Source organism: Anomaloglossus baeobatrachus, chromosome 6 (genome assembly GCF_048569485.1).
Source record: "Anomaloglossus baeobatrachus isolate aAnoBae1 chromosome 6, aAnoBae1.hap1, whole genome shotgun sequence".
Taxonomy (NCBI): domain Eukaryota; kingdom Metazoa; phylum Chordata; class Amphibia; order Anura; family Aromobatidae; genus Anomaloglossus; species Anomaloglossus baeobatrachus.
The window spans coordinates 536,117,608-536,129,106 of record NC_134358.1 but is presented as its reverse complement, the minus strand read 5'-3'; the positions used below and the strand labels follow the sequence as shown (position 1 = coordinate 536,129,106).

The 11,499-nt window shown below is 43.6% G+C and overlaps 1 protein-coding gene across 1 annotated transcript in view; it reads left to right on the top strand.

Moving 5' to 3' along the window:
* MALRD1 (MAM and LDL receptor class A domain containing 1) overlaps nt 1–11,499 on the top strand; it is a 746,310-nt gene that overhangs the window by 423,787 nt on the left and 311,024 nt on the right. The gene's annotated exons all lie outside the window — the stretch shown is intronic.

Sequence of the window (11,499 nt, the reverse complement as noted above, 5' to 3'; positions counted from 1 at the left end):
TCTCCCTATATATGAAGTATGATGGCAACGCATAACCTGTAATATATTTTATTATGATATCACTTCTCCTAAATATAGTATGATGGCCCCCACAACCTCATATACTTTATTAAGACCCTTGCTTATTCTAATATAAAGTGTAATGGCCCCCCACAGCTCCCTAAATAGAGTATGATGACCCTCACAGCTTCCTATGTACTTCATTATGACCTCCCACTTCCCCCTATATAGTATGATGGCCTCATAACCTCTTGTATACTCTTGTATGGTCCCCACAACCTCTTGTATACTCTTGTATGCTCCCCACAACCTCTTGTATACTCTTGTATGGTCTTCACAACCTCTTGTATAGTCTTGTATGGCGCCCACAACCTCTTAAGAACTCTTGTATGGTCCCCACACCTCTTGTATACTCTTGTATGGTCCCCACAACCTCTTGTATACTCTTGTATGGGCCCCACAACTTATTGTATACTCTTGTATGGTCTTCACAACCTCTTGTATACTCTTGTATGGGCCCCACAACTTCTTGTATACTCTTGTAAGGTCTTCACAATCTCTTGTATAATCTTGTATGGACCCCACAACCGATTGTATACTCTTGTATGGCCCCCACAACCTCTTGAAAACTCTTGTATGGTCCCCACAGAATCTTGTATACTCTTGTATGGTCCCCATAACCTCTTGAAAACTCTTGTATGGTCCCCACAACCTCTTGTATACTCTTGTATGGGCCCCACAACTTCTTGTATACTCTTGTATGGTCTTCACAACCTCTTGTATACTCTTGTATGGTCTTCACAACCTCTTGTGTAGTCTTGTATGGTGCCCACAACCTCTTAAAAACTCTTGTATGGTCCCCACACCTCTTGTATACTCTTGTATGGTCCCCACAACCTCTTGTATAGTCTTGTATGGCCCCCACAACCTCTTGAAAACTCTTGTATGGTGCCCACAACCTCTTGTATACTCTTGTATGGTCTTCACAACCTCTTGTGTAGTCTTGTATGGCGCCCACAACCTCTTAAAAACTCTTGTATGGTCCCCACACCTCTTGTATACTCTTGTATGGTCCCCACAACCTCTTGTATACTCTTGTATGGGCCCCACAACTTCTTGTATACTCTTGTATGGTCTTCACAACCTCTTGTATACTCTTGTATGGGCCCCACAACTTCTTGTATACTCTTGTAAGGTCTTCACAATCTCTTGTATAATCTTGTATGGACCCCACAACCGATTGTATACTCTTGTATGGCCCCCACAACCTCTTGAAAACTCTTGTATGGTCCCCACAGAATCTTGTATACTCTTGTATGGTCCCCACACCTCTTGTATACTCTTGTATGGTCCCCACAACCTCTTGTATACTCTTGTATGGGCCCCACAACTTCTTGTATACTCTTGTATGGTCCCCACAACCTCTTGTATACTCTTGTATGGGCCCCACAACTTCTTGTATACTCTTGTATGGTCTTCACAACCTCTTGTATAGTCTTGTATGGCCCCCACAACCTCTTGAAAACTCTTGTATGGTGCCCACAACCTCTTGTATACTCTTGTATGGGCCCCACAACTTCTCGTATACTCTTGTATGGTCTTCACAACCTCTTGTATAGTCTTGTATGGCCCCCACAACCTCTTAAAAACTCTTGTATGGTCCCCACAATCTCTTGTATACTCTTGTATGCTCCCCATAACCTCTTGTAAACTCTATCATGGCCCCCACAAGGGTATAATATTAAAAAAAATAATGTTTATGCTCATCTAATCCTGATTCATGCCACCGAAGCCTCTGTCTCCTTTTCTGACTGCTATGATGGGCTTGCAGAGACAGTTTGATGCCTGCGTAAGTGCTACCTTCATGAGCCAGCTAACGTCTCGTGAGCTACAGGTCAGCAGTCTGCAACTTGGGAGACAGGAGTGATAGAGCACGCAGCGTTTAAGGATTCAGGTGGAAGCCTGTGATAGCTTTAGCTTTTTCTTTCTGCCACATCCAAGTAGTGTAGCCAGTTCTCCAATAACTTGTGCACTTGTGAATTATGTTTCCACTAGTATCTCTAGGAAAAGTCAATGCCTTTGCTATCTTTTTATATTCCTTTTCTTCTTCGCGTAAGGCAATGAGCTCTTAACTTTTTGAGCCATTCTTTTGACAACCGAATTAGGCTAAGATTCCTCTGGAACTCTGTTCAAAGCCGGTGTCTGGCTGTGCGTCACATTTGCATTAGGTCACAACAGCCAGAGGGGCTCTACTGAGTAATAAAGTGATTGTTAAGAAAAGATGAAAAATTCAGAGACTGCAGTGATCAGTAAAAGGGGCATTTTTTTTCTGTTAAATTTAGAGAAACCATGTTATATCCATTGTTATTTTTGTTTGAATGGTTTATTGCAAAAAACAAAACGTTTGTAAATTTTGCTAATATTCCTAATTTGCAATTGGAGTGAATAATTTTGACAGTAACTGAATATTATTATATTACATAGTATTACATCAGAGAATATTATTTGAAAATTCAATAATGTTTCGGAACCCTATGATGGTTTATCATGCATGTTAGAGTATTAGTCTGTCTTGAAAAAATATTCAAACCCTCTGAACATTTCACATTACACCCACTAACATAAATGGGTTTTATTGGGATTTTATGTGATATACTGACACTAAGTAGCCAGTATTTGGGAAGAATAAAGGAAATGGTAAATAGCTTTCTAAATGTTTTAAAAACATACCGTATTTTTTGGATTATAAGACACACTTTTCCTCCCAAAAATGTGGGAGGAAAATGGGGGGTTCGTCTTATAAGCAGAATGTAGCTTACCGGGGGTGGTGGAGAGGGGTCACAGGAGGCAGGGGTGATGCTACGGGCTGTGCTCTGTTCTGTGGGTAGAGTTATGATCAGGCTGCGCTTGCTGCGGGGGGGTGAGGCAGGGGCCATCCTGAAAATGTCAGCGGTGTGTTCTCCAAATAATGAAGCCCGGAGACGCCACATGTGCAGATTGAGCTCTCAGCTCAAGATGTTATCTGTGCACACGTCACCTCTGGTCCATTGATTTCCCACCATCGGACTTAAGGAAAATGGTGCCCGGTAGTGGAACGGGAGCAGATGAGATCTTGGCTCATCATTAAGCCGATATCTCAATCTGCGCATGCGCCGACTCTAGGTATCATTTCTTTGAAGCCTGCATTGCCGACAGTTTCTGGATGTATCTGTCTCACAGTGCTTGCAGGGAGCATCCAGGACTCTTGCTGCACCGCCTACAGCATGGCCCTTTTCCAGACCTGCCCCTGCCTCCTGTGACCCTGCTCCACCACCGTTGACACCCCCCCCCCCGGTAAGACACCACCAGATTATAAGTTTAATGCATTCACTACTTAAGGGTTGTAAAAACAGAAGAGTAGTCAGGAAAGTTGGAGTCTGGTAACAGAAGGACACATATGGATTCAGGGAGTAAACAGAGGTGAAGTCAAGTCACAATCCAGGAGTCAGAATTCCAGGAAGGTGTGTAATAGATTAAGGGAGTAAACTGAGATGTGGTCAAAAAACAATAGATCAGAACACTAGCAGGAACACAGGCCAAGAGCACAACAACTGAACCAGAATGTATGACTGGCAAGGTTCTGGGAGAGCATGCTCAGTAAAGAAGAAGAGCTATTACCAGGAAGGTGCAACACCTGAGCAATCAGCACCTCCCAGAACCTGCATGGAATCCTGTGCTGTTAATCAACCTGCCAGCTCAGTGCTCAGGAAAACACAACAGAGCATCTCCTAGTGTGCAAGATGCTCTGCACCGAGGAATTGTGACAATAAGACTGACCCAGTATCTTTTCTTTACGTTTCTTTTTCTCTAAATTTGGGGTACGTCTTATAAAACGAAAAATTGTGAGGCGCATTTGTATTCAGCCCCCCTGAGTCAATACTTTATAGGACCACCTTTCGCTGCAATTACTGCTGCAAGTCTTTAGGGGGTATGTCTATACCAGCTTTGCATATCTAGAGGTGGAAAAAATGGGAGAAAATTAATATGAATCCTTCTTCAAGGCACTGTATAGTGGCACTATATAGTAATTTAATTTCTGAATGATTACAGCAGTATTATATCGAGTGTTTTAGATGGTATTATTTCAACACTGTGAAACATTTAAAAAGTGCCTGGTGGTTTAACATTGGCTGTATATGGCGGCATTATCACTTGGCACTACATGATGGTTTAACAAAGGCTTATAAAGAAAAACTATGTAAAAATAGCAAGTAGTCAAAATAATACTGCAACATTCAGCTCACAATAAAGTAACATGCAGTTTTGAAATAATAGTCCCTAAAACACCCAACATATAGAGCCATCCAGCTCTCATTTAATACTGTCGTAATAATTTATAAACTAAACCGCCAAACACTGTTCAATAATACTAGATAGTTTTTTGTGACATTTAACAGAAAAAATATATATATTTTGACATTTTATATCTACTGTAATGTCCTATTGAGGAAATTGCTTCTAACGAAGAATACCTCCGTAATATGGTAGGCACAACATGGCGGTATACAGTTACAGAATACATATGACTCCATAGAACAGGACCTTATGGACTATGGTTAAGTTCTATAAACGTGACTTTACAGTATATATGAGACGTCAGTGAGTATATTTCCTACATATTTAGTATGCAAGACAGTGTGATTTCAATATCTGACCACATGTCCTCCTCATAATAAATCTAGCTAAGTGACAGTGACCTAACCTATAATTTCCAGGGTTGCATACAGAAACGTCTAGAGATTTATCTTTATTTCAATGTTGCATCCTTTTCACATTTCTGCTGATCATATTTTTTGGATTAAATTTTCTTTGATAAAATAACATTGTAGAGTAGATTGAACGGGAGCCCATATTGTACAGTACAGGATTGACATATTTCAATGAACTACATTAGAAAAGATTGACTTCCAGCACAAACAGTATATTGTGTGACTTTCTGCTGTCATCTGATGAAAATATGAATCTTTTTTTAAAGAGGACCCTTCACTAATTTTGTCATGTTGAACCAGACACAGAATGCATTAGAGGCTGTAGAGTGGAGTAATTTTTTTTATTTTTTTTTATTTCATCTCTCCGTTGCAAAGATATTAGCAATAAAAGTATTTGGAACCTAGTGTGTTAATTTTCTTCAAGCCTAAGTGAGTGTTATCAGATAATTTTTCATGGGGGTGTGTACTTAATCCCCTGTATGATGCTGACCAATCATAAGCAGGCAACAACACAGCAGAAAAAGAACACGACCCCACCATAGCTTATAGCAGGTTTCTCAGTATGTAAGATGTAATGATACAGTTCTGATCTCCTGGTCTCAGCTCCTGCATGAGTTAGTGTTGGTAGACATGTAGAGGAGAGTAAACGCTGGGCCGACAGGGCTCTGATATCCTTCTACAGACAGAAGGGGGGGCAACATTTAAGGGGTCTTTACACGCTGCGATATTGTTAATGAATTATCTTCGGGGTCACGGTGTTTGTGATGCACATCCGGCGTCATTAACGATATCGCAGTGTGTGACACTTATGAGCGACCTTAAACGATCGCAAAAGCGGTCAAAATCGTTTGCCGCGGAGAGGTCGTCCTGAAACAAAAAATCGTTTTCTTTTTATTAGCAATGTTGTTCCTCGTTCCTGCTGCACCACACATCGCTGTGTGTGACACCGCAGGAGCGACGAACATCTCCTTACCTGCCTCCACCGGCTATGCAGAAGGAAGAAGGTGGGTGGGATGTTACATCCCGCTCATCTCCACCCCTCCGCTTCTATTAGATGGCTGCCGTGTGACGTCGCTGTGACGCCGCACTTAAAAAGGAGGCGGTTTGCCAGCCAGAGCAACGTCGCAGGGTAGGTAAGTCCGTGTGACGGGGGTAAGCGACGTTGTGCGGCAGGGCAGCGATTTGCCCGTGTCGCACAACCGACGGGGGTGGGTTCAATCGCTTGCGAAGTTAAGCGTGTAAAGCCCGCTTAACTTCAGTCTTCAGGGGAGAGTCCACCTCCCCTCAGCCGGTCACAGTCATAGACGTGGCCGGGCAACACATCACACAGAGAGTCTCTTTACAACACAACATGGAACAATATATTTGATCTTCAACCTTTTTGACAAACATGGCATTTCCTATTCCATTCTGCTGCCACTGTTCCCATCTTCTGCCTAGCGTGCTGCCTGGGAATTAGCCTTCCAGCTGACAAACCTAAAGGGCGCTTTACACGCAACGACATCGCTATCAAGATGTCATTGGGGTCACGGAATTCGTGACGCATATCCGGCCTCGCTAGCGACGTTGTTGCGTGTGACACGTACGAGCGACCGCCAACGATCAAAAATACTCACCTTATCGTTGATAGTTGACACGTCGTTCAAATCCCTAATGTCGTTGCTGCTTTTGGACGCAGATTGTTCGTCGTTCCTGAGGCAGCACACATCGCTATGTGTGACACCCCAGGAACGACGAACAACACCGTACCTGCATCCTCCGGCAACGAGGTGGGCGTATCTTTCATGCAGCTGCTCTCCGCCCCTCCGCTTCTATTGGACGCCTGCCGTGTGACGTCGCTGTGACGCCGCACGAACCACTCTCTTAGAAAAGAGGCTGTTCGCCGGCCACAGCGACGTCGCTGGGAAAAAGTCCGTGTGACAGGTACTAGCGATATTGTGCGCCACGGGCAGCGATTTGCCCGTGATGCACAAACGACGGGGGCGGGTGCGATCGGCAGCGACATGTGTAAAGTGGCCTTAAGCCTTTACCTAACCCCGCACTCGTCTCCACAGCTACCCGTGTTCAATTGCTGCCTCGGACGGCTTCACTACGTCCAAACTGAGGTGAGCTGTAGGCTGCAGATACTTGGAGGATACTAGAGTTGAGCGCGGTTCGAGGTTCTCCAGTTCTAGGCTCGAGTGATTTTGGGGGCTGTTCGAGATCGAACTAGAACTCGAGCTTTTTGCAAAAGCTCGATAGTTCTAGATACGTTCGAGAACGGTTCTAGCAGCAAAAAGCAGTGCTTTTTACAGCTACAGTGTGCAGGAGCCATCGCTGGCAGCCTGCCACAAGCTGGTAACCAAGATAAACATCGGGTATCCAACCAAAGCGCTTTGGTTAGTAACCCGATGTTTATCCTAGTTACGTGCAGGAAGCCCACACTTCCCCGCTCAGCTTGCTCCGCCCCCTCCTGCCCGCGGCATGTATTGTACACACGTACACACACACACACACACACACACATGGTCCCGCTCGGCTTACCTGCGGTGATGAAGTCCCGCCATCCCGACCTCAGCGCTGTCACTGTCCTCCATGGCCGCCGCTTGTCACATCACCTCTCGCTTCCGACCCGAGACTGACTAGCGGTGACGTCACGGGCCTCTCGCGATACTTGGTGTGAAGGCGCCGGTCATTGAACTCAGTGACAGGGGCTGTCAGTGTGCAGGAGATCAGCGCAGGTAATGTACCTCGCTGACAGCAGCACTTGTCATGCCCTGCAGTGACCTGGGCTGACCCATTGATGTTAGCTCAGGTCACTGCACTGCTCTCCCAGCCAATGGGGAACATCCTGCTCTTCATTGACTGGGACAGTGTGGATCGTCATGGCAACCCCTTGGATTACACCAGACCTGGATTTGTTTTTCATTCTAATAAATTGGTTAAAGAGGGAATGTTTTGGGGAGTGTTTTTTCAAATAAAAATGTGTTTGTCGTCTATTTTTTTTTTATTACTGACTGGGTTGGTGATGTCGGGTATCTGATAGACGCCTGACCTCACCAACCCCAGGGCTTGATGCCAGGTGACATTACACATCTGGTATTAACCCCATATATTACCCCGTTTGCCACCGCACCAGGGCACGGGATGAGCTGGGGCGAAGCACCAGGATTGGCGCATCTAATGGATGCGCCACTTCTGGGGCGGCTGCGGCCTGCTATTTTTAGGCTGGGGAGAGTCCAATAACCATGGACCTCCCTAGTCTGAGAATATCAGGCCCCAGCTGTCTGCTTTACCTTGGCTGGTGATCCAATTTTGGGGGACCCCTACGTGGTTTTTTTTTTAATTATTTATTTAATTTAAAATAACAGCGTGGGGTGCCCTCAGTTTTGGATTACCAGCCAAGGTGAGGTTGCCAGCTGTGGTCTGCAGGCTGCAGCCGTCTGCTTTACCCTAGCTGGCTACAAAACTAGGGGGAACCCTACGTCATTTTTTTTTTCATTTTTTTGGCTAAATACAAAGCTAAGCACCCCTTAGTGCCACATGAAAGGCACCAAAGGGTGCTACACTTTTTCTCAACTTTTTCTCCATTTTTTCTCCACTTTTTCTACATTTTTTCTCCACTTTTTCTACATTTTTTTCTCCACTTTTTCTACATTTTTTCTCCACTTTTTCTACATTTTTTTCTCCACTTTTTCTCCACTTTTTCTCCACTTATTCTCCACTTTTTCTCCACTTTTTCTCCACTTTTTCTACATTTTTTTCTCCATTTTTTCTCCACTTATTCTCCATTTTTTCTCCACTTATTCTCCACTTTTTCTCCACTTTTTCTCCACTTTTTCTCCATTTTTTTCTCCATTTTTTCTCCACTTTTTCTCCACTTTTTCTCCACTGTTTCTCCATTTTTTTCTCCATTTTTTCTCCACTCATTTTCCATTTTTTCTCCACTTTTTCTCCACTTTGTCTCCACTTTTTCTCCATTTTTTTCTCCATTTTTTCTCCACTTTTTCTCCACTTTTTCTCCACTTTTTCTCCATTTTTTTCTCCACTTATTCTCCATTTTTTCTCCACTTATTCTCCACTTTTTCTCCACTTTTTCTCCACTTTTTCTCCATTTTTTTCTCCATTTTTTCTCCACTTTTTCTCCACTTTTTCTCCACTTTTTCTCCACTTAGTCACCATTTTTCTCCACTTATTCTCCACTTTTTCTCCACTTTTTCTCCACTTTTTCTCCACTTTTTCTCCACTTTTTCTCCATTTTTTTCTCCATTTTTTCTCCACTTTTTCTCCACTTTTTCTACACTTTTTCTCCACTTTTTCTTCACTTTTTCTTCACTTTTTCTCCACTTTTTCTCCACTTTTTCTCCACTTTTTCTCCATTTTTTTCTCCACTTTTTCTCCACTTTTTCTCCACTTTTTCTCCATTTTTTTCTCCACTTTTTCTCCACTTTTTCTCCACTTATTCTCCACTTTTTCTCCACTTTTTCTCCACTTTTTCTCCACTTTTTCTCCACTTTTTCTCCATTTTTTCTCCACTTTTTCTCCACTTTTTCTCCATTTTTTCTCCACTTATTCTCCACTTTTTCTCCACTTTTTCTCCACTTTTTCTCCATTTTTTTCTCCATTTTTTCTCCACTTTTTCTCCACTTTTTCTCCACTTTTTCTCCAGTTTTTTCTCCATTTTTTCTCCACTTATTCTCCATTTTTTCTCCACTTTTTCTCCACTTTTTCTCCACTTTTTCTCCACTTTTTTCTCCATTTTTTCTCCACTTATTCTCCATTTTTTCTCCACTTTTTCTCCACTTTTTCTCCATTTTTTCTCCACTTATTCTCCATTTTTTCTCCACTTATTCTCCACTTTTTCTCCACTTTTTCTCCACTTTTTCTCCACTTTTTCTCCACTTTTTTCTCCATTTTTTCTCCACTTATTCTCCATTTTTTCTCCACTTTTTCTCCACTTTTTCTCCATTTTTTTCTCCATTTTTTCTCCACTTATTCTCCATTTTTTCTCCACTTTTTCTCCACTTTTTCTCCACTTATTCTCCATTTTTTCTCCACTTATTCTCCACTTTTTCTCCACTTTTTCTCCACTTTTTCTCCACTTTTTCTCCATTTTTTTCCTCCATTTTTTCTCCACTTTTTCTCCACTTTTTCTCCACTTTTTCTCCATTTTTTTCTCCACTTTTTCTCCACATTTTCTCCATTTTTTCTCCACTTTTTCTCCACTTTTTCTCCGTTCTTTTTCTATGGTCGGTCTACCCATTAGCTCTGCCATGCATAGTGTAGCTCTACACCTACTGCACATGTTACTTTATGATTGACATCTCTTTCGTACCAGAGCTGTCTAAGCCTACTCTGACCCCATATTTGTCATTACTATATTGTCCTTGTACTGTATTATGACATTTGTATCATGTGTTTCATTTCTTGCTGTGTTGCAATTTTGTTGCTTCATCCCAATTGTACCTCTACATTGTTCGAGTTTATGTTATTGTTCTCTCACTCTTATGTGATATTGATTATTGTCATTTTTCATGATTACATGCAGATATGTCCAATCTTACGAAGGCTCAGGCCGAAACGTCATTGGTAACTTGTTTTGGACAAAAACATATATGCTTATGAAAAAAATTTTTTTCTTAATACGGACCAATAAAGAGTGATTTTGCATTACTATCCGTTGTGACTTACTGACTTAAGCTGGTGTCACACTAAACGACAGCGACAACGACGTCGCTGTTACGTCACCATTTTCGGTGACGTAACAGCGACCTTGTAAGTCGCTGTTATGATCGCTGCTTAGCTGTCAAACACAGCAGAAGCAGCGATCATAAGGTCGCTGTGCTACATGTTCAGAGAGCAGGGAGCCGCGCTTAGCGCTGGCTCCTTGCTCTCCTGCAGCACACATCGGGTTAATTAACCCGATGTGTGCTGCAGCTACATGTCACAGTTCAGAGAGCAGGGAGCCGCGCTTAGCGCTGGCTCCTTGCTCTCCTGCAGCACACATCGGGTTAATTAACCCGATGTGTGCTGCAGCTACATGTCACAGTGCAGAGAGCAGGGAGCCGCGCGCACTGCTTAGCGCTGGCTCCTTGCTCTCCTTGCTACAGTATGCATCGGGTTAATTACCCGATGCGTACTGCAGCCACATGTCACAGTGCAGGAGCCGGCACTGGCAGCAAGAGCGGAGGCTGGTAACCAGCGTAAACATCGGGTAACCAGGGAAAGGTCTTCCCTTGGTTACCCGATGTTTACGCTGGTTACAGCTTACCGCAGCTGCCAGTGCCGGCTCCTGATCGCTTCATTTCGTCGCTCTCTCGCTGTCACACACAGCGATGTGTGTGTCACAGCGGGAGAGTGACGACCAAAAAATGAAGCTGGACATTCAGCAACGACCGGCGACCTCACAGCAGGGGCCAGGTCGTTGCTGGATGTCACACACAGCGACAGCGACGGGACGTCGCTGCAACGTCACAGAAAATGGTGACGTAGCAGCGACGTCGTTGTCGTCGTCGTTATGTGTGACACCAGCTTTAGTCTGGGAGATTTAGAGTGCCGAGGTTACTCACTAATTTTATCTATTATTACCTCTGAGCACCTAAATACCAGTGAGCAGAGCTTCCTCTACAGTAGTTCTCCTGATTAGGCATGCCCTTACCTCATGAGCAGGGCATTGCAGCTTTGGTAGCAACCATTACGACATGGACTCTGCTGCTGTGGACCCGAGAAGAGTGAGTGCAGATTCATTGCACCCACACTCCTCACATGAAGG